We start from the raw sequence: 21,155 nt of genomic DNA on the forward strand, positions 1-21,155 counted from the left end.
ATGGTAAATGTGTTGATACTTTAAAGAAAAAAAATATTTTCTGACTTTTCTCTAAATGTCACAGAAATCTTTCATACTATATTTAAGTTGATATTAACATATAAACTATTATAAATAACCAGCAGTTAAAGCTTAGCATCTCAATACTGAGTTGCTGCTTATATACATTTGTCACAAGAGGTGACAATTGCCTTTAAACCCCTGACTGATCTAATTGCTTTGTTTTACTATGAAAGTGTCCTCTGCTGTGCAATAAAAACAGGGGAAACAGTTCCACAGCATTCTGCCTTTTTTAATATATCAGTTTCTGTTTTCCTGACATTAGCAGGATTCATTTCTCACTCAAGGTTTACAGCAGTACTTAACAGGGTAAACTACTGATTTAACTGTGTCTATGATATGCCATGCAGGTGGGGACAAAGTCCTCTGCAGAGTATGTGAGAAGTTAAGCTTAAAAACAAGTAGGTGGGTTTTCCCGTCCATTGATTCCAATGCAAGGAAATAAAAGTTTTAAAAAGTACAAGCTGGTTTCTGGTAAATATACAATACTGGGCCATATAATAGGGAGTAAAGATATCTAAGGATTGAGTTCAACTATAGGAGATGGTGGATTTTTTCTTTAAAAAGAAAAAAGTGAAAAATTTAGTTTGGTTTACCTTCCTCCACACAAACAGGCTCAGTGGCAATGCATGACCATCAGCAGTCTGGACAGTACTGAGTATGGAACATATACCTACTGTCCAGCTTTTCCTGTGGCAGCAGGAGTAAATGATGTGAGCTCATGATCAGAAACAGGTGATCCAGGGTTTAAATTCCACACACTCCAGCTTTTAGTAAGGGTGCCTCAATGTACTTAAAAACATGATTATAAAGGTAATACTACATTCTAATACTTATGTATATAAGGTTGATTGACAAAAAGGTATCATTACTGCTTGCATATACATACCATTGTATGTATCATCTGTGCTATGTGTATAACTGGTTTAGCATGACGATGATTATGTATTAAAATATGCAGTTGCACATCTGTGATAGACACAATAGTTTACTGACAATCATCTACACGTCTCCCATAACCCAGGTATAACTGTAAAACATAATGCATTGTGAAGTATGTATTGTCAGATATTAGTCCTGTATCACACCTGAGAATGCATAAGCAGGACCTTTCAATGTCACACACATACAGACTTAATTGAAGTACAGCACCAGTCACTATTTAAGCTGTATACCTTTAATGACTATGGATGATAAAGATTTCTTCTGTTTCAATGAGGAATAATCACCTGTTTGGGAGTATATGCATTCCCTGTTGCATAGGTTTGAATCCCACATTGTACAGATTACTTTTAACACTGTGTAAGTCTCCATAAAATATGTGCAAAGTCATCCTACTGATTCCTTCAAAGTCATGGCTTAACATCCAAGTGAGTTAGCATTCAGTATTGACCAGTGAACAGAGTGTGACCAGGTGTAGCAGCACACATGCCATAAATCAATGCCAAATGTCACATTATCCTTGCTGTTTCATAAGCTCCTGTACTCTTTGTTTAACAATGTTTCTCATTGCTTACCATTGCTCAAACATGGTTAGCATAGTTGTATATGTTTGTGCACTGATCATAAAACATATCACAAACTGGTGGGAAAACCTTGTGACCGTTGTTGGAGGACCTTTGCAGGCATGGCAAGAGATTAGAAGGATGGTATCAAACTCTGGGCACAGAGGTGGGGTGTAGAGGAGTCAAAAATATTTGCCACATTCCTTGTGAAGCACTACAGCTGTAGGCTGCTGCAGTGGGGACTATACCAGGTCTCAGTATAAGGCTGAGGCTTGGAACAGCCTAGCCAAAGCTGTCTCTATTGTGGCTGCCATAGTGAGTAGCATAAGCATCACTGCAGTGACCTAAAGAGGCACAAGCAGGCACAACTCGACCAGTGGCTGCATGAGTTTAGTAATGCTGACACCTTCAGTTGTGTAAATGTAGAGTTTAAGCTACTTTAAATATTATGGAAAGCTGTAGATTACCAAGACTGGTATGCATAATGCTTTCATATCTCTTCTTTCAATTTCTGTTTTTCTACTGCAGAGGAAATTTTGGTGAAGAAGACACATGCTGCAAGGTCGGAGTGACTCAGAGAGGCAAAGGGTATGTATGCAGCACAGATGACCCTTATTGTAATAAACATGTTGTGATTCCATACACCAATATCAAGCTCAGCATGCATATCTTAACTTTAACAGCAAGCATGCATGCTGTTTGCTGTAGCTCTTCGTAATTGTAGAAGGCAAGTGTCATAATGTATTTAGATTATGTGGGTTCATGTCCCACCAGTAAACTATTTATTCACATTCAACAAGTATCTTTTCTACTTTTGGCGTGCAGCAATATTGGCTTTAATGCCATGCTGTTAAGTTAATTTGCAGTATATTTTAAATCATATATAGAATATCTGCATATTACAAGGATTACTTGTAACAATGCAGTCATTTTTTTTTATTTTGAAAGCTCTATAGCTAGTATAATAATAAAAAAGGATATTAATTGTAATAAAGCATGAATGTGACATATAATGGTTCTAATCATCTCCTTTATTGTTGTCAAACCCTACCCCTTCTCTGTTTATCGTGTGTGTGTGTGTGTGCGTGTGTGTGTGTGTGTGTGTGTGTGTGTGTGTGTGTGTGTGTGTGTGTGTGTTAAATGGAAACACACTATTCTGATGTTATACATTTCTGTCAGCAAACCAAATACCAAATACTTTTCAGAAAAGGGAAGTAGGCCAACCACTGCGGCTCCCTCTGACAACCCTGTAGAGGCTGCTGCACCAACATCCAGCACCTCTGGAATGCAACTCCACAGTAATGCCGCCACAGATCTTGTACTACCTGACCCATCCAAATCAAGTAGCACTGCCCCAGCTACTGGTGCATTGGTACCCTTCAGGAGTATTGGTGGAGGTGGCGATTATGTCACCCACCAGGAGCTGACAGAGATGGTCCATGATGTCACAGAACTTGGCCTTGATGCCTGCATCAGTCACGTGGAAAGGTTGCTCATTAAAAGAGAAAAGAGACTCCCACTTCAATCAGTCTCACAGCGAACTGAGGAAAGGGACAGCAATGATAGTTCTGAGGGTGAGGACTAGATTCTCACTGTTCACACGGTTGATGGGCATGTGCCTTCAATATCCCCCATGGTGTCCCCCAACCAAGTTTGTCCATCACCATTCCACTGTCTATCTTGTTTGTCCTGTTTGTCTGCACTTGCTTCCTCCCCTACCATATGTACCTGACCCTCACATCCCTATGTCCCCTCCCCAACATTCCTCTCTTTTTGAAACAAAAAATATTGTCACCTGTCCCACAAAAAAATTGTCCCATTTGGTCCAATTGGCTATACAACATGATTGCATTGTTGTTACCCATCTATGATGTGGTGACAGACCAAATCCATCAAATTTTCTCTAAATGCCCACATTACTGTGTTAAATAAGTGTAGATCTATGGTTATTTCTTAATTCCCTCCTGCAAATTCCTTTATAGCTTCACTTTTTTCTTCTTACACCTGCTTGCACCTTCTCCCCACATTTCATCACTGTCCTATCTATCCCATGTTCACACCTTTATCCTGGTCAAAAAATAGAATTACACTCCACACACATGGACAGAAATGGCCCATATGAAAGCCTTCTTTTTTTTTGTCCTCTGCATTGGCACAGAGGTTGACATCATGCACCAATGCTGAGCTGTGGTGAATTCCTGTTCGTGTGCTATGGCAAAATCTTATGAGTTTTTACCATCTGCCACATTAGGCAAGTTATATATGTGCAATGGTGCTTAAACAGGTGATGCAATAGGAACACAGAGTTACACCAGAGTAAAGCCACTACTGTGAAATAATTAGTCTGACAGTTCTGCACATTGCTGGATGTCACAAAGTGTAACTTCCTATGTGGAGTGCTGACAAAAATCACTTGACTGAAATTGTTTTTGCCCATAGCATCAAGAGTTAAATTCCAGATGCCTCTCACATCACTTCTTAATGCGATGTCATATAATTATGATATATGTAATCACCCACATTTTAACATTTGTCTCAGTCATGAGTTCTCATGGAAATATAGTGATACTGGCCAAAAAAACATTATTTGTATTGTCATCTATCCCCACAAATATTACATATTTATTCAACCTTGTTCTACTTGTCATAAACCTGCTGTCCCTCTACTAACCCTTTTTTGCCCCTATGTCAGTCAGAGCTACAGAACATGGTAGCTTAATAATGAGAACAGACCAAAAACATTCCCAGGAATGTTTCATTACATCAAACATTGCTATGTATATGTCCATGTCTCCTCATATTCACCCCTTTACTCCCGCCCCGTTTTACATGTGTGCATCTATTTAATGGCTGATGGGTGTAAATGTCATCTCATGGTTTCTGCATACTGGCATGACTTCACTGATGGCTAATGCAAACATGTTACCTTGATTCACTACATGATCAGTGCTCCTGTAGTGTGGAAGGTTTCAAAATCTGGTGTAGGATTCCCCTTGTGTCATGTTCAGGTGATGATGGATATAGTGTTCGTCTCATGTGATATGGAAACTGTCCTTACTGTGAAGAAGCATACTACAAAGACTTTTCGAGATATCTGGTCCTACAAAAATAGTTAGCAATATCTGCTGAGTCATAATAATCCTTTCAAAAGATGTACCACCCCTTGTCATTTGCACTAAGCAGTACACACAATTAACTTGTAATTTGCAGTGAAGCTTATAAAACAGCAAATAGTTATACAAGTGTAGTGAGATAAGCATTACTGATAGAATTTGTGGAAGGCACACACTTTAGTGTACTCATGGATTATAACATTTTCATTCCTGATCATATTTACTTAGCTAATGACATCCTGACATAATTTGTGAAAAAAGTGAATTACCTGCATTTGAACCTTGGCTTACTTGTGCTCTGACCAGGAGCTCACTGTTTTTACATCCTGCACCACAGAAAAAGCTAGAAAACGGGCATTATTTTCCCCACTCAGTACTGTCCAGAGTTCTGACAGCCATACTTTGCATCTGAGCCTGGTTGTGTGAAGGAAGGCAAACCAAATTAAATCTTACACTTTTTTCCTTAAGCAGAGAACCATGTTTGCTCAGCACTTAACATCGCACAAATGGGGAAGGTACAGCCAACTGTTATTTATGTAATGAAAGTTTGGCCATAAAATTTCTGAGATACATTACAGCATGCACATCATACTATCTGCCAGCAATTGCTCAGATAATATATTTAGCAATCCTGACACATGAAACATTACCTACAAACAGATGTCTTTTGCAGTTATCCTCAATCAGGTCAGTTCCTGTAAGTCTGTATTTGCACACAGTTTGGCAATGAACACCAGTGGACACTGCTAATTCACAAGTCCAAGTTGGGTTCCTGAAATTTGAATTATGCATGCACTAATACTTTGCCATCATCCATGCAAATCAGCTTCTCATTAATGCACTTTGTGAAGTGGTATATGTCATTTGTAACTTTGGATACTGGTCTGTAATCCTCAAATGCATTATAATGCATTCATAAACAGGAAAAGGACAGTGGCATGTGTGCTTCACTGGACATCTACTTTCTGATATTTATGTGAAGCCTGCAACAATGCACTTGAAAATACTATATCAGTTCTTCGGCCTTTGTCAAACAGACTCCAGAATTTCAGACCATAACTACACTGTTACATTCAGTATAGGTGTATAGTAACACTAGACATTGGTCATCCATGATCATGTCCCACTTATGAAGGCACATAACTCCATCACTGCCTACTGCTGTTTCCAAAGTGTATGTTTGAGTGTGTTTGTCATCTACACAACATCCTGAGAAACAGGTACATGCCCATCTCACATCTGCAATATGCATTCATGACAACTTATTTCAACTAGGTTGTCAGGATGTATTTATATATATATTATTTTCCAAGATACAATTACACAATCATATCACAAGTCCTGGCTTTGTAAACAAGTCTCCTAACAGTATATGTTACCTGTGACTCTATGAAGGTTTCATCCATTATAAAATTCACTGTGACACTGTTAAAAGCATGCTTCTGTGGTGTGATCATTATTGATTGTGTTCTGTAACTTGTCTAATTACAGGAATAAGGGGTTTAATCTCACAACAATGTGTGTGTGTGTGTGTGTGTGTGTGTGTGTGTGTGTGTGTGTGTGTGTGTGTGTGTGTGTGTGTGTGTTTGTGTGTGTGTGTGTGTGTGTGTGTGTGTGTGTACTCAGAAGATCATGAGTCCAGTTCCTTCTGCACTCAAGTAGCATTCAGAAGATATTTTTAAACTACTACATGACACCACATTACTTTCATACAGCCATTTTAACATGCTGTTTTCAGTTTACACTGATGATGTCATCATATATAAAATGAGCAATGACACTGTTAAAAATCAGACTTCTGCAGAAGTATGAGTGTTTAGTATTGTGTTATCTAGTTTGTTTAGGTAGATATGGGTTCTAGTCTCACAGCAATCAACTTGTGGGTGTTTATGTTGGAGTGTGTGTGTATAGTCAGAAGAGCTTAAATTCAGGTCCTGCCTTACTCAGTTAGCATGCAGAAGATATGTTTACAATGCTACATGACTCTACATCAATTGAATCCACATTGATTTCAAACAACCTTCCCAACATCCAATGATGGCGTCCTCCTCTATAAAGTGAACTCTGACAGTGGTAAAATCAGACTTCTGTAGTGGTGTGAGAATTAAATACTGTGTTCTCCAGCCTATGTAATTAGATAACTAGGGGTTCTAATCTTAAAAAAATCAAGTTGTGCGTGTAGTCAGAAGAACATGGCTATGGGTCCTGTCTCACTCAAGCAGCATTCAGAAAATACTTTTACACTGCTAAATGACCCTACATCAGTTTCACACAGTCCTCCCAACATCATCTTCTCAACATATACTGATGCTATCATCCTCTATAAAGTGAACTCTGATAGTGCTAAATTCAGACTTCTGTGGTGGTATAAACATGAAGTATTGTGCTTGATAGCTTGTGTAATTAGATAAGTAAGGGTTCTACTCTCACAATATGTGTGTGTGTGTGTGTGTGTGTGTGTGTGTGTGTGTGTGTGTGTGTGTGTGTGTGTGTGTGTGTGTGTGTAGTCAGAACAGCATGACTCTGGATCCTGCCTTACTCAAGTAGCATTCAGAAAATTCTTTTACACTGCTACATGACTCTACATCAGTTTCATACAGGCCTCCCAACATCATCTTTTCAATATATACTGATGATGCCATACTCTATAAAATGCACTCTGACAATATTAAAGATAGACTTGTGCTGTGGTGCTAGCATTAAGTACTGTGTTATGCTGTTTTGTTAACTACATAGGTAATGGTTCAAATCTCACAGCACTCAGTTTGACTGTGTGTTCATTCAACTATTAATCTGGAGACCATTTTATACCAGGATGTGAGTCAAAGCTATATCAGACATTCCTACCCAAACATCTTCTTCTCAGCATACACTGATGATGTCATCCTCTATAAAGTGTACTCTAACAGTATTAAAGACAGACTTGTGTGGTGGTGCAAGCATTAAGTGATTATGTTTTGCAGCTTCTGCAACTAGATAAGTAAGGGTTCTAATTTCACAACAGTTAACTTGAGTGTGTTCATTCACCTAGTAGTCTGGAGACAATTTTACAGAAGGATGTGAGTCCACAGCTATGTCAAAAACTCTCAATGAAACATCTCCTCTGCATACACTGGTGATGTCATCTTCTGTGAAGTGCACTCTGACAACATTAAAGATGGTCTTGTGCTGTGGTGCTACCATTAAGTACTACATTTTGTGTAATTAGATAGGTAGGAATTATTATCTCACAGCAGTTAAATTGAGTGTGTCTCTGTGTGTTTTTTTCAACTACTAGACTGGAGGCAATCTCATAGCAGTTAACTTGTGTATGTCTCTGTGTGTTTATTCCATTTCACAGCAGGATGAGTCCAAAGCTATATCATACACTCCTATCCAAACATCTTTTTCTCTGCAAACACTGATAATGTCATCCTCTATAAAGTGCACTCTGACAGTGTTAAAAACAGACTTGTGTGGTGGCAGTAGCTTTAAATACTGTATTCTACAGCATGTGTAACTAAAAAGGTAAGGGTTCTAATCTTCATAACAGTCAACTTGAGTGTGTCTGTGTGTGTCCATTCAGTTATCATTTTAGAAACAGTTTTGCAACAAAATGTGAGTCCACAGCTATGTCACACACTCCTACCCAAAAATCTTCTTGTCAGCATACACCAATGATGACATCCTCTATAAAGTACACTCTAACAATGTTGAAATCAGATATCTGTAATGGCACTAGTTGTAAATTATATGGAATACAGCTTCCATACTTAGGCGTGATGTTTAAATCTGATCTCTGTCTGTCAACTGGTGTGTGTGTGTGTGTGTGTGTGTGTGTGTGTGTGTGTGTGTGTGTGTGTGTGTGTGTGTGTGTGTGTGTGTGTGTGTGCATGTGGGTGTACGCATGTGTGTGTGTGTGTGTGTGTGTGTGTGTGTGTGTGTGTGTGTGTGGGTGTGTGTGTGCACGTGCGTATGTGGTTGACATTGATGTCATTGTTTGATGTTTTGAATATCTTTTTCATTTGACTCATACTCAGGAGAACCTTTTACATAAACCCCTGAATCAAATGGGTCAATATTATAACAACAAAGGTTTAAAATTGTGTACACTCCAAATATCGGAAATGCCAGACCTCAAAGTGCTTTTTGTGAGATCGCAGTACAGTGAAGATCAGAATATTTGCCCTTTCATCACTGTAGTGCAATCTTGGAGTTGGTATATATATTTAGCAGGGTGTATGGGGGGTGCATCTCCCCACAAGAGCGAGTTTGAGGTCTGGCATTTTCGATATTTAGAGCATTCTCAATTTTAAACTTTCATTGTTTTAATATAGACCCGAATCAAGCATTCCCTTTTTCCTACTGTCCACATAAAATCTGTGTAACACTAAGGATGTCATTATCTTAAAGATGTATATACAAATCGTGACACAGACCCCTCCTTGTCCCTCTGCAAGCCCCATCTCCAGACAGCTGAAGGTATGATTGATAATTCTGTCTTAGGGTCATGTACATGTCACATATGGACAGAGGCAGTCCTTTTTAAATGGAACACATACACACATATATACATACCCCTATTATCTTCCATCACATACATACATACCACTATTATCTTCCATCACATACATATAACAATTTGTATTTAAATAGTATAATAATGGCTAGGATTTTATGTGCTCTGGCTAGTAGCCTAATAATGTCCTATGACCCTCTGAACATTGCAAATGTCAATGTATTTTTCATCCATATGTGCCATGTTTAGGTGTGGATGTACTGTATCCCTACAACAGTGTATTCCAATCTGTGATTTGAGCTACTGCTGCCATTTGTTTACATGTTTCTTCCATAACAACTGTAATAATATGCCTTCTGAGGACTGTTGATATTGGATGGTGCTATGTCTATTGTTGCCTTGCTAAGGCATGTGTTCTTGTACTGCAGTATAACAATAGTCTACACAGTTGTCATGCAACCATCACAATGGCAGATACAGTATGGCACAAGTGTACATGTGTATACCTAGAATCTGGAAATGTTATCTGACATACGCTAATATTATGTAATACTAATTACATGGGCACATACACCTGGATTCATCCATATGTTGTAATGCCATTATATAGGTAAACATATGACATGCTTGTATTCACTTGCAACCTTGGGGAATTCATTGTATGTAGTATTGTGCTGTTATTTACAATGATTTTTATGGGTGTTCCCAACATTATTGTGTTATTTTCCACATTTGTGTCATTAACTGTTCTGCATGGGCTGCATCCATCTCAGTTGTAATGTGCCCATATATGGTGTCAGGGCCCTCACATGCACACATATTTCCACTGATAAACATATAGGCATATGATGTGCAACTGATATAATGATGTGACATAGGTAGAGTTGTGTGTCTTAGCAATTCCACTGTGCCACATCTGATTCAGACCAAACATTATATTTGAAGGTGATATACAGGCTGAAGTCCAGTTGTAGCATAGGTACAGCTATAGTGTGATTGTACTGCATCATGCAGATACCACTATATCACATCAATATTAACATCTGGTAACTTACATGAACACATATGAATGCGTGCCTGGATATCATGGCAGCATGACATTTTCACTGGCAATGTCAGTGAGATAATTATCACGTGGCACATGTGATGAGTTTTGACATGTACTTATACAGGGTGCTCCATGTATTATCTGGTTTGTGTACAATACCATAGTGACAGCTTTCTTGCTCATTGACACTGGACTTTGCACTGTTGTGCTTTCCGTACAATGTGGGCATAGTTAATGCATAGCTGTCAGTCTCACATTTTGCTGTACCATTCATTCTAATGGATCACTTCTTAATTCACACATCAGCTGCAGATGCTTTAGATAATATCCATTGATATTACATGTGGCAGATGCATGTAATACAAAGCTATATGAAGGAGATCCACTCATAATAGTGTTTTTTGTAGGTGTTGTTATCCGTATGGCCGATACCTATGTCACCCAGGGATGCTTTAGCCAACTGTATCATATTTGTCATAGTGAGCTCACACACATCTTGTTAGCCAGATAAAACTATTCTTTGGGATGCATACCCATTACGATTTGACAATGCAGACTTCCCTTAAAGGTGTTCTCCTAGGTGAATGTATGATGTGTCTTTCTGTGTGGTGCCCAGTAAAACACATTTAAATGACAACACTGGTGACATGGATTTCATTCTTTCAGGTGTGCGTTGTAGCTTATGTGTCATGCAAACCTGTCAATTGGCCAGGATTGCCCCTGATTTCAACTCCAGATTTAACACTGTCCCTCTTAACCCCTCCAAAAAAGTCATTTTTGGGGAAGGTAAATATTTGTAAGACATATGCACCAGTAACAGTCAAATGCAGCTTGACTAAAACAGAAGAAAATAATGGATAAACACAAAGTCAAAGTTTTACATCCACAGAGGGTAACAGATCCAGCCAAATAAAGGAAGCGCCACACTTAAAAAAACTTTAATGGCAAGTTAAAAACATGAATCCAGAAAACAGTGCGATAAGCACTTTCAGTACATCTGTTCCTGAAGAACATGCATAATAAGTTACTCTCACATATTCTGTCAATATCGCAGATTAATGGTCATAATATTTTAAAAGTGCTTGTGGTTGCACCTGTTTCTGTGTACATGTGTCCATAATTGGGTGAGAGGTATGCTGACATGTTAGGCATATTAAAGCATGTCATTTTGTAAATCTTTGCAGTATGCACATACTCCCTATTTATATACTGTCCTTGCTAAATGTCCTTTCCACTAAGTATGTCAGTGATGTTTATGTCACAAACATTCATCTCCATTGACATGTGATCTTGTGTGACCATCACATATACATTGTCATGTATGTTGATATAATATACTTGCACAAGGTTTGCAGACACCAGTACATACTACGCTATCTACATATGTTCTTATTGTAATGCTACTGACTTGTCTTGAAAATGTACATACCTTGACATATCCTATCTTGGGCACATTGCCATATTTACCATGCCTACTTTCTCTTTCCTCATTCCTGTCATTCACATCTGTGTCCATTTTCATCAGCACACATACCTTGCATAGTGAATGTTATATTGTATTTGCCTTTGCTGCCCCCCCCATGATTTAATTCTTCAAATAATTGTTCCAGTGTACATCACACTCAATATACTTTTCTTTACTGTGTTACTACTGCTGTTATTGCAGTATTTTCAACCCTGGTAGTCACTGTGGGTGCCAAGCAAGTTTGCTCATAACATGAGAGCTTCTTGATTCTGTGTCTGTGCTGGTCTCTAGAGTTTCTTAGTGGCAGCACTGTTGCTGGCCATGAAACAATGATTGTATATATGCAAGTGCGATGAGCACCACAAATATGTGATTAGTGCTATTGCTTATCACGCTAACTTGTAAACTAGGCTTTGCACGAAACTTGCACAGAGTTTATTGAATTCCTGGGAGTATGTTGTTACCATTTGCTTTTGCAATTCCACCTGATATTGAGACAACTGTATTATGTTTTTCATTCAATTCAAAGCATTGTACAGTGGTGTTAGGCTTCTCAAATGTCCCATGGCAACCTCCACAACAGTGGTGGGCACAGTGAAAATTGACTGGCAGTCTGCTTTGCATTCTTGACTATTTAGCAATTGTAACTGTCTCATGCAGTAATCAATGACAGAACTGAGTCTTGAGTATAGGAATGTTGACAGAATGGGTGTTTGTCCAGACATTTTTGTTTGTGTTGGAGGTTTGGGGGGGGGGGGCAACCTGCCATTCTGTTCTAAATGGGAAGTGTGTTTCAAGTGCTTTCTGTTGACAATGGTTACAGATTCCATGGTTTCAGCAGCCCAAATGCACACTGTCATTTTGCTTCTTTGAGTGTGTGCCTCATTATAGTGTTTATCTTTGGGTGTGCATGTATTTCTGATGGGTATCATCAGCCATCATTTCAATGCATAGCCTGTATCCCCCAGTAAATGAACTTGTGGGCCATCACCCCTGAAAAACCTCTACCACTAGAGCTATGAGGAGTGGAAGATATGGGAGTCATGGTAGTTAAAGGGGTTGCCATCATAGAAATTCAGGATCATCCCCCTAACACTACACATGACCTGGCAGTTAATGCAGTTAATGGAGTGGAACCCTTTTCTGTTGATGTAGACCCTTTCTTAATCCCATGGTTGTGATTTGATCTCAATGTGCATGCAGTGTATCGCACCCAAGACTTCAAGAAAGTGTGCTATGCGGTAGAGCTGCATAGTTCTAGCTCTGTCCTCAGAAGTACAGGTAATAAATACATATACATATAGCAGAAACAAAGCACCCTGAACCACTGCTAGGTAGGCCCACAAATTTATTAAGCCGAACAGTTCACTCGAAAAAATAACGCTGAATCAAATCACCATACGTTTTCGTCCACAACTTCATCAGATTACACTAATACATTCAGTTAACTGCTTTTATATACTCATCAAACTTTTAAAAAACAGCCAGTAAAAACAATCATTGTACATAGAAATGCATTGAGTTACTGCCCTCTACTGACAAGGAGGATTATTACACATTAATGTCACAATTTTGCTGATCTCATTTTTAATACAGGGGCAAGTGAGATCATGTCATTTAAACCAGGGAATTTACTGGCCTCCAACACCACTTGCCAGTATAATTCCCTGTATTCAACTAAAGTCTCCCACATACCGCCCCTGGGATCCTTTGGCACAACCTCTAATATAAAAAACTGAAATTCAGCTTCAGGACAAGTTTTTGTGTGTTTGTACAGAGAATTTGTTTCACATTTTATACGAATATCATAGGTGTGCTCATAAATTCTCTGCTTAACCTTTCTTTCACTCTTGCCAATGTAAAAAGCATTACACTTTTTACATAACCCAACATAAATAATCCCTTTTGTGTTGCAATTCGCAAAAGTTTTTAAAGTTAAAATTTTGTTATTTCTGGCAGGTAAAGTAATGGTATCCCCAGTAATCAAATAAGAACAATAATTACAAGCACCACATTTAAATACACCAGCTTTTTGTTTGTACCTGCTAACCTTGAATTCCCTTTACTACCTCTTTCAAAAATATCCTTCAGGGTGTTCCCTTTCCTATAAATATGTTTTATTTCACCCTGGAAAATGTGATTTAAGTCAGAAACTTTAGAAAAGTTAATCCACTCTTTGTCAAAAATTCTTTTGATCACACCAGCTTGTCCATCATATGTGGTAATGATACCTGATACAATTCATTATTTAACCCATCTACTTTCTTGTTTGTGACTTGTTGAGTTGCAACATCCTCAATTTTACCCAATACAGGGCAAACCTTCCCCTTCTCCCAACACTTACTTCTTTGGAAACTCTATCAATGAGCTCTTCCGGGTAGCCTCTATTCAGGAACATGTTTCTCAGGTTTTACATTCGTTACCATAACATGCATCATCAGAAGTCATTCTACACAAGCACAAATTGCCCTTTTATAACACTCCTTTTCTGGTGTGGGGGGTGCGAACTTGAGTAGTGCAGATAAGAATTAGAAAAGGTCTCTTTTCTATAAATTCTAGACTCAAAGCCATACTCAGTTTTAGATATGTTAACATCAAGGTATTTCAATTCATCAGTAGTGAATTTGTGAGTGAATTTTAAAAATTCTGTGGTACCATTTAGGTATTCCACAAAGCTACCAAATTCATCTTGAGTGCCTGCCCATAAGAAACACAAGTCGTCCAGAAATCTACCATACAACTTCCATAAACTACTATATTCTGAATTTTTTTGGTTACATATACATATACATATATATATATATATATATATATATATATATATAAAATAGAGAGAGAGAGTCACTGGCATGTTGTAGCATAGCATAGCATTCAGAATTGGTGTAGAATCCTGGATGTTGATACTTGTGATACCCCCAAAATGTCTTCTGTGGGTCTCTGAAAGGTTTCTTCAGCTAAAACTTTAAGTGCTACACATACCTTGATCTCCACAAGTATTGTCTCCCCTCAGTTTACCCTTACTGTCAGATGAGAGCAACAGAGTTTGCAGAGTTCTTAGAGTTGTCTCTATCCATCCTGTAGCACTTTACTATTTCCACTTCATGCAGGCCATGAAAAGTTATACATGGTCTAAATACCCTAGTCCTCCTTGCCCAAGGCCTATCATCAGTAGCAGCATGGACTTGATTCTGTTGCACATACACTTGAACAAGAGCAGCAGAAGCCCCTAATGTTTTTTTCTTTCCAGTGCAATTTTTGGAGTCTATATTATATATACAAAGCTTCAAAATTTCAAACCTCATCTGTTCGACAACAAATGAGCGAAACTTGAATATTTGAATATATAATAAAAACGTTAAAAAAACATTTACCTTAATACTCTGAGCAGGGGGCAAGCCCCCCTGCACTCCCCCACCCCCCTACTTATATATACCAACTCAGAGACTGCACTTCAGTGCAGAAAAGGGAAATTTTCCCATTCTGCGCATATAGAGCCGTTGCCTTTCACCTTTTAACTTTTCAAAGTTTGATCATATGCTGTCGACCATATGACATTCGAACTTTGAAATGTTCGATAATTTAATAGGGACCCCAATTTTTGTGGATGTATTCTAGAAGGTTTTGGAGTACAGGGCAAATGGCTACACAAAATGTACATGATTTCTTTATAGCTTGCTGAATAGCTCCACCATCTTGGATTGGTTGATTAGCATATAATTTAGCTGCTTATGCACTAATAAGTATGCCAAAGTGTTTACCTGGTTTTCACGGCTCTACACAAAGTGTAGAGCCATTTAGTGAATACTAATCACTCTGTGACTCATACCTGGTGTAACTGAGCCATGTATAGTTTATTGAATCCAATCCTGTTTTATGTATTTATTTATTTATTTAGATAAATGTGCTCTATCTGTGTAACCTGGAAGACCAGCAAGGACAACAACAAAGAAAAAAATAAGTGAAACTAACCTCAGGTCCCAAATGAATAGCATAATATTCAGAAGTGGAAGAGTAGAATTTCAACAAAGAAAATGGCTGAACAGTTTTTGAAATCAGAAGTTATTCTAAGCAGAGAGGAAGAGGCATATGACAGTATCCTAATCACAACCACTTCAACAACAGAGGTCGGCCAGGAAGAAACTTAATACAGTATATAATCTGAGGTCTACTGCATTTGATGATTTTCATTATAACATTTTAAATTATGTGCTGCATTTATTTATTTGATTGCATTTTTCACTGTTTTTCAGCCTGCGCTTGTTAAAGAAACTCCCTCTGTTTGTTACAGTATTCTGCAAAAGCTGTTCTGAGTCTGTCAAAATATTTCTAAGTTTTACAAAGTTTATGTGTATTGTGAACATTTCTCAGGGTTAGTGAACTTATTTGCAAGGATTTTTGATATTGTAGGAATCCTTACTTCTGTTCTAAAGCATTTGTTACTGCACTTGAGCTCAAAGGCAGCTTGTTTTATATTGGGATGGAGAGCTAAATTAAACCCATCCAAGGTGGGAACTACTGGTTGATAGCATTTTGTGTTTTTATCTGATTGACCCAAGGGTTTAACTTTAGAAAAGTCATTCATCCTACTGATATAAAAGAATTACATTTTTTGTAAGATTGTGTTCATTTTCTCATAGCTTCCTTGTGGTCACTGCAAGACTTAGATTGCTTCTAAAACCAGCTGGAAATACAAAGCTGATATCAGTATATTTTTTGCACTTGCTCTTAACTGTTTGTTATATTTAACAATTCTGTGCTGAATTTATTTAGTTGAATTTATCATTCTTTTTCAGCCTGCTCTTGTTAAAGAAAGCCACCTGTTTGTTACTGTACTACAATTAGGTTGTTTTTACAGTATTCTGCAAAAGCTGTTCTGAGTCTGCCAAAATATTTCTAAGTTTTGTAAAGTTGCGTATTGTGAACATTTTTCAGGGTTAGTGAACTTATTTCCAAGGATTCTTGATAGTGCAGGAATTCTTACTTCTGTTCTAAAGCATTTGTTACTGCACTTGAGTTTAAAGCCAGCTTGTTTTACATTGGGAGGGGTCTTTTGCACTCTGGTGGGAGCAGAGTGGTAAATTCAACCCATCCAAGCATACCTCTCAAACTCCTTGACCAAGAAATCTGGACAAAGCTACAAATAATGGGGGGACAAAGACCCAAAAATAGGGACAGTTTTTTAAATATTGCTCTTACATACATAGAAAGCTGATAGAATAACAGGTTTTGCATTAGTATAAATTTTCTGAATGATATGAAGTCTGAAAATCAAATGTCTGCCATTATTTTCTCACTTCAGGCCTCATTGATTAGCCAGTGATTTGCCAGAAAACTACACATTTTAAGAGAAACAAACCAAAAATATGAGGCATAAATCTGGACATTCTGTGAAAATATGGACAATTCAGAGGTATGCATTCAAGGTGGGAACTGCTGGTCAGTAGCTTTTTGTGTTTTTATCTGATTGGCCTGAGGGTTTAACTTTAAAAAAGTCTTTCATCCTGCTGGTATAAAAGCCGATGTTCAAACATGGTTCCCCATGCTTGCATATAAGTAAATCTCTCTAGTTTAAAATCCTGTATAGGAAACAGTCTCCACCAGTAATGCAAATAGCGCGCTCTGCTAATGCGTCCGTCTCAAGTGTCATAACATAGTTAGATAGGGGTTTGAATCCAGTGAATGGCAAGTGTGTGTGTTTGTCTGAGAGGGGTTAGTGTGTGAGGGAAATGTCCCTTTTAGGGGTTGGGAAGGTGGCCTAATGGTTAAGGTGTTTGCCTTACAAACACAAGGTGCAAGGTTTGAGTCTCACAAGGGATAATTGGCTAAGCTTAAAATGGCTCCCAAGAGCAGTTAGCTTAGTACTAATCCATGAATCCATGAATCCATAATCTTCCACTGTTCACAGCTACTTGAAGAGCTGCCAGTTTGTGTAGAGGGCAGCACCACTGCAGATCATCTAATAGTATACTACTAAACAATTTCACTTTGACCTTTAAGTAACTCTCCCTTACTCCTTCCCATCTAGAAATTGTGTTTCCTTGCCTTACATAGTTGAATCTAGACTGTTGGATATGACTGTGATCTTAAACCAGCCATTTTACATTAAGAGGGCCTCCATGCACCCTTGTGGCAGCATTGTGAAGTTCAGGACCCATATGAGTTAAGGATTGCTGGAGAAAGGCTCATTTTGGGGCTTTCCAATTGGTAGCTGTGTTAAAACTGTTTACATTTACCTATGTATAAGCCTTGCATTTGTGCAGGTTTGTTCTCAGTTTACCAGAGCTGCTCAACATTTGGAAACTTTAGCCAGAGGTCTGGAGTGCATCTGCACTAAAATCCAAGGCATCTACTGGAAAAAAAACTGAAAAATGAGTATATTTTAAGCCAGCACTGCACTTGGTTAACTGTATTTAATTGAAATACAGCTTCATTTTTGCTGTTTGTGACAAAGTCAAGTCCAGCTAACCCACTTCCTTCCCAAATACCACATTCAGAAAAATCCTGCAACAATGGACTGGAAGTTTCCCATGATTTCTCATGCCAGCTTGATTGATATTGGCATTTTAAGGCAATGCAGCAATTGCCTCATGTATACTGAAAACCATTTACTCCTTGCGCAAACTAACACCCTATTCGAGAGATGCAAATACACTGTGGAATTGTAGTCAATTCTCTCACATAAAAATAAGCTAGGCATCAAACAGGTTATCATCACGCATGCTTCACCTCTCACGCAAACCTCACCTCTCACACAAAATAAGGTCACAGCACAGCTACCCACATATGCAAAGGTACTCACTAAAATACTACCAAAAGAACAGAGACTTCGTAAATGCACAGCACCTAGACTCACTACTAATCAAAAAAAAAACACTACACATATCAACACACACACCTGTGTCTCAACAAATAAGCCATTAAGGCAAAACACATCATATGTGTTCATCATAGGCAACTCTGTATTGAGACACACAGATGTCCCCCTCACCAGACTGAACAAGGAGAAGATCAGACTCAGCTGCCTATCAGGTGCCAGGATCCGACAAATCACACATGCAATCAATTCATTCAACAAGTATCATTATGACTCTGTCATAGTCCATGTTTGAGTCAAATGACTTGAGATGTACCTCACTGGACTATATGAAAATACACATGACAGAATTATCTGATTATGTGTCCCAGACAGGTATGTCCCTAGCCCTAAGCAGTACAGCCCACACCTTAGTCATGGGAGATTTCAACTACCTTCCATAGACTGGGTGACATATACAAGCAAAAACACTCTCATCCAGAGGTTTCTAGACTTTAACACAATCTGCACCCCCACTAGGGGTTTTAATGTTCTGGCCATTGTACTCACCAACATGGGGGGGGGGTCACTGTACTTCCCCATGTGTGATGCCCTCCCTGGTTAGGTCAGACCACAAATGAGTCTTGAATGAAGTAACTAATGGAACTGACACTCTCAAAGGAACAAAACTTATAAAAAACATTGCCAATGCTAACTACAGCCTACTAAGCAGTGTTATAAAATGTTTCATACCACCTGCAATCACAGGCATCAATGATCACTATGCAGAAGTGTACGCCAATGCCCTGTACAAACACTTTAGTGACTGCATAAACTCTGATGTACCTGACCAGATCAAACTGTAAAAGCAAGCCATTACCGTGGTGGACTTCAACTATAAACAGATTATATAACAAGAGGAAGAAATTGTTGTACAAAAGCAAGAGGGATATCACACTGCAGAAGAAAAGTTTCCTCCTAAGCCTAAACAAGAAAATCACAAATCTTGTAAAGTCTTCTAAAACAAATTATGAAACTAAAATCAATAAGGCATTCTTTAACTATACCTGAACTCTAAAAGGGAATACCCAGCTATGTGCTGAACTGGTTTGTAGATGGGATGACTCATACTACACCAGAAGATATTGCCAACCTGCTAGCTGGCAGATTCACTGCAAACTTCACCTCCCTATCCTCACCTGCCATATCCCAAAGCATACCTGACACCAGCACTCTTCCTAGTATTACTAGAGAACAGGTCATCTCTGCACTCGTCAAGGCCAAAAACACACCTCAATGGCACCAGATAATATCCTAGGTTGTTTACCAAATAATCTAAAACAAGACCTAGGGGACCCACTTGGCATTCTATTTAATTATAGCTTGAGAATTGGGTGTGTTCCCGCAGAAAGGAAAACAGCAGCAGTAATCCCCCTGCACAAAGTGGGAACATCAATTGACTCTGGGAACTACAGACCCATAAGTCTAACCAGGATCATCTGCAAGGCCATGTAAAGAATTATCATGGACATTATCAACAAGGACATAAGCAACTTCCAAATGTTGGCCCCAACCCAGTTTGGCTTCGTTAAGGGTAGATCATGCTTATTAGGCCTAGTGGACTTCTTTGAGAAAGTCACCATGGATGAAGGTAAGACAGTGCACACCGCCTATCTTGACCTTACCAAGGCTTTTGGCACAATTCCCCACTCTGTCATCACTGAGAAACTCTCCTAGATAATGAATAACCCTTATGTTACTAGATGGCTAACCAACTGGCTCACTGACAGAACACACTCTGTCAAAATTGGTGACTCCACCTCCAGCAATAGACCTGTCACCAGTGGAGTACCACAGGGGTCTGTGCTGGGCCCTTTAATGTTTGGCATCTATTTCTCAGAAGTCCAGGCCAAAGTAGACAACCATTGCGTCACCAAGTTTGCTGATGATTGCAAACTGGGAGCAATCACTGAGCCCCCCAATGATGTCAACATATTACAAGAAGGGCTAATACAAACAAATGATTGGTGCCAAAGCCATGGTCTAAAACTAAGTTCCAACCCAGTGGTGCAAGACTTGAGAACACAGGTTGATAGCAATCTGAACTCTGACCACCAAGTTTGCACAGTGGTAAGGAAAGCCTTCTACATAGCGCACCTCATCAGCAAGGGCATAGCATACAGGTCAAGGGATGTTATAACTTCACTGTACTCGATCCTCATCAGATCAACAATAGAGAATAATGCACCCAGATACCTGCAACAGCTGGAGACACCTCAGAGGTTTCTCACTAAGAAAATGCAGCGACTCCAAACCAAGACCTGCATGGACAGGCTGAAAGTCCTGTCACTTTACTCTGTATCTTGTAGGATGCTGAGAGTTGACTTGTGCCTGCCCTATAGGCCAATCTCTAAACCTGCCCTAATAGAAATGCTGCATATCTGCAAGTCAAATGGCACAAAAGTCACTCACTCTATGGATCTCAACCTAGCTTGTGATATTAACAGAACATGCTAAGAGAGACAGATATTTCTTCCAGAGACCGATACTTATCTAGAATAAACTTCCTATTCACATAAAACAGAGCTCCTCACTGACGCTATTCAAATGCATCCTAGACAATTGGATGGGACTCTGCAAATTCGGGTCTATATCAGTTCAACGAAACAGCTC

Source organism: Protopterus annectens, chromosome 3.part0, assembly GCF_019279795.1.
Source record: "Protopterus annectens isolate FY-2018-M chromosome 3.part0, PAN1.0, whole genome shotgun sequence".
In the NCBI taxonomy this organism is placed as follows: Eukaryota; Metazoa; Chordata; order Ceratodontiformes; family Protopteridae; genus Protopterus; species Protopterus annectens.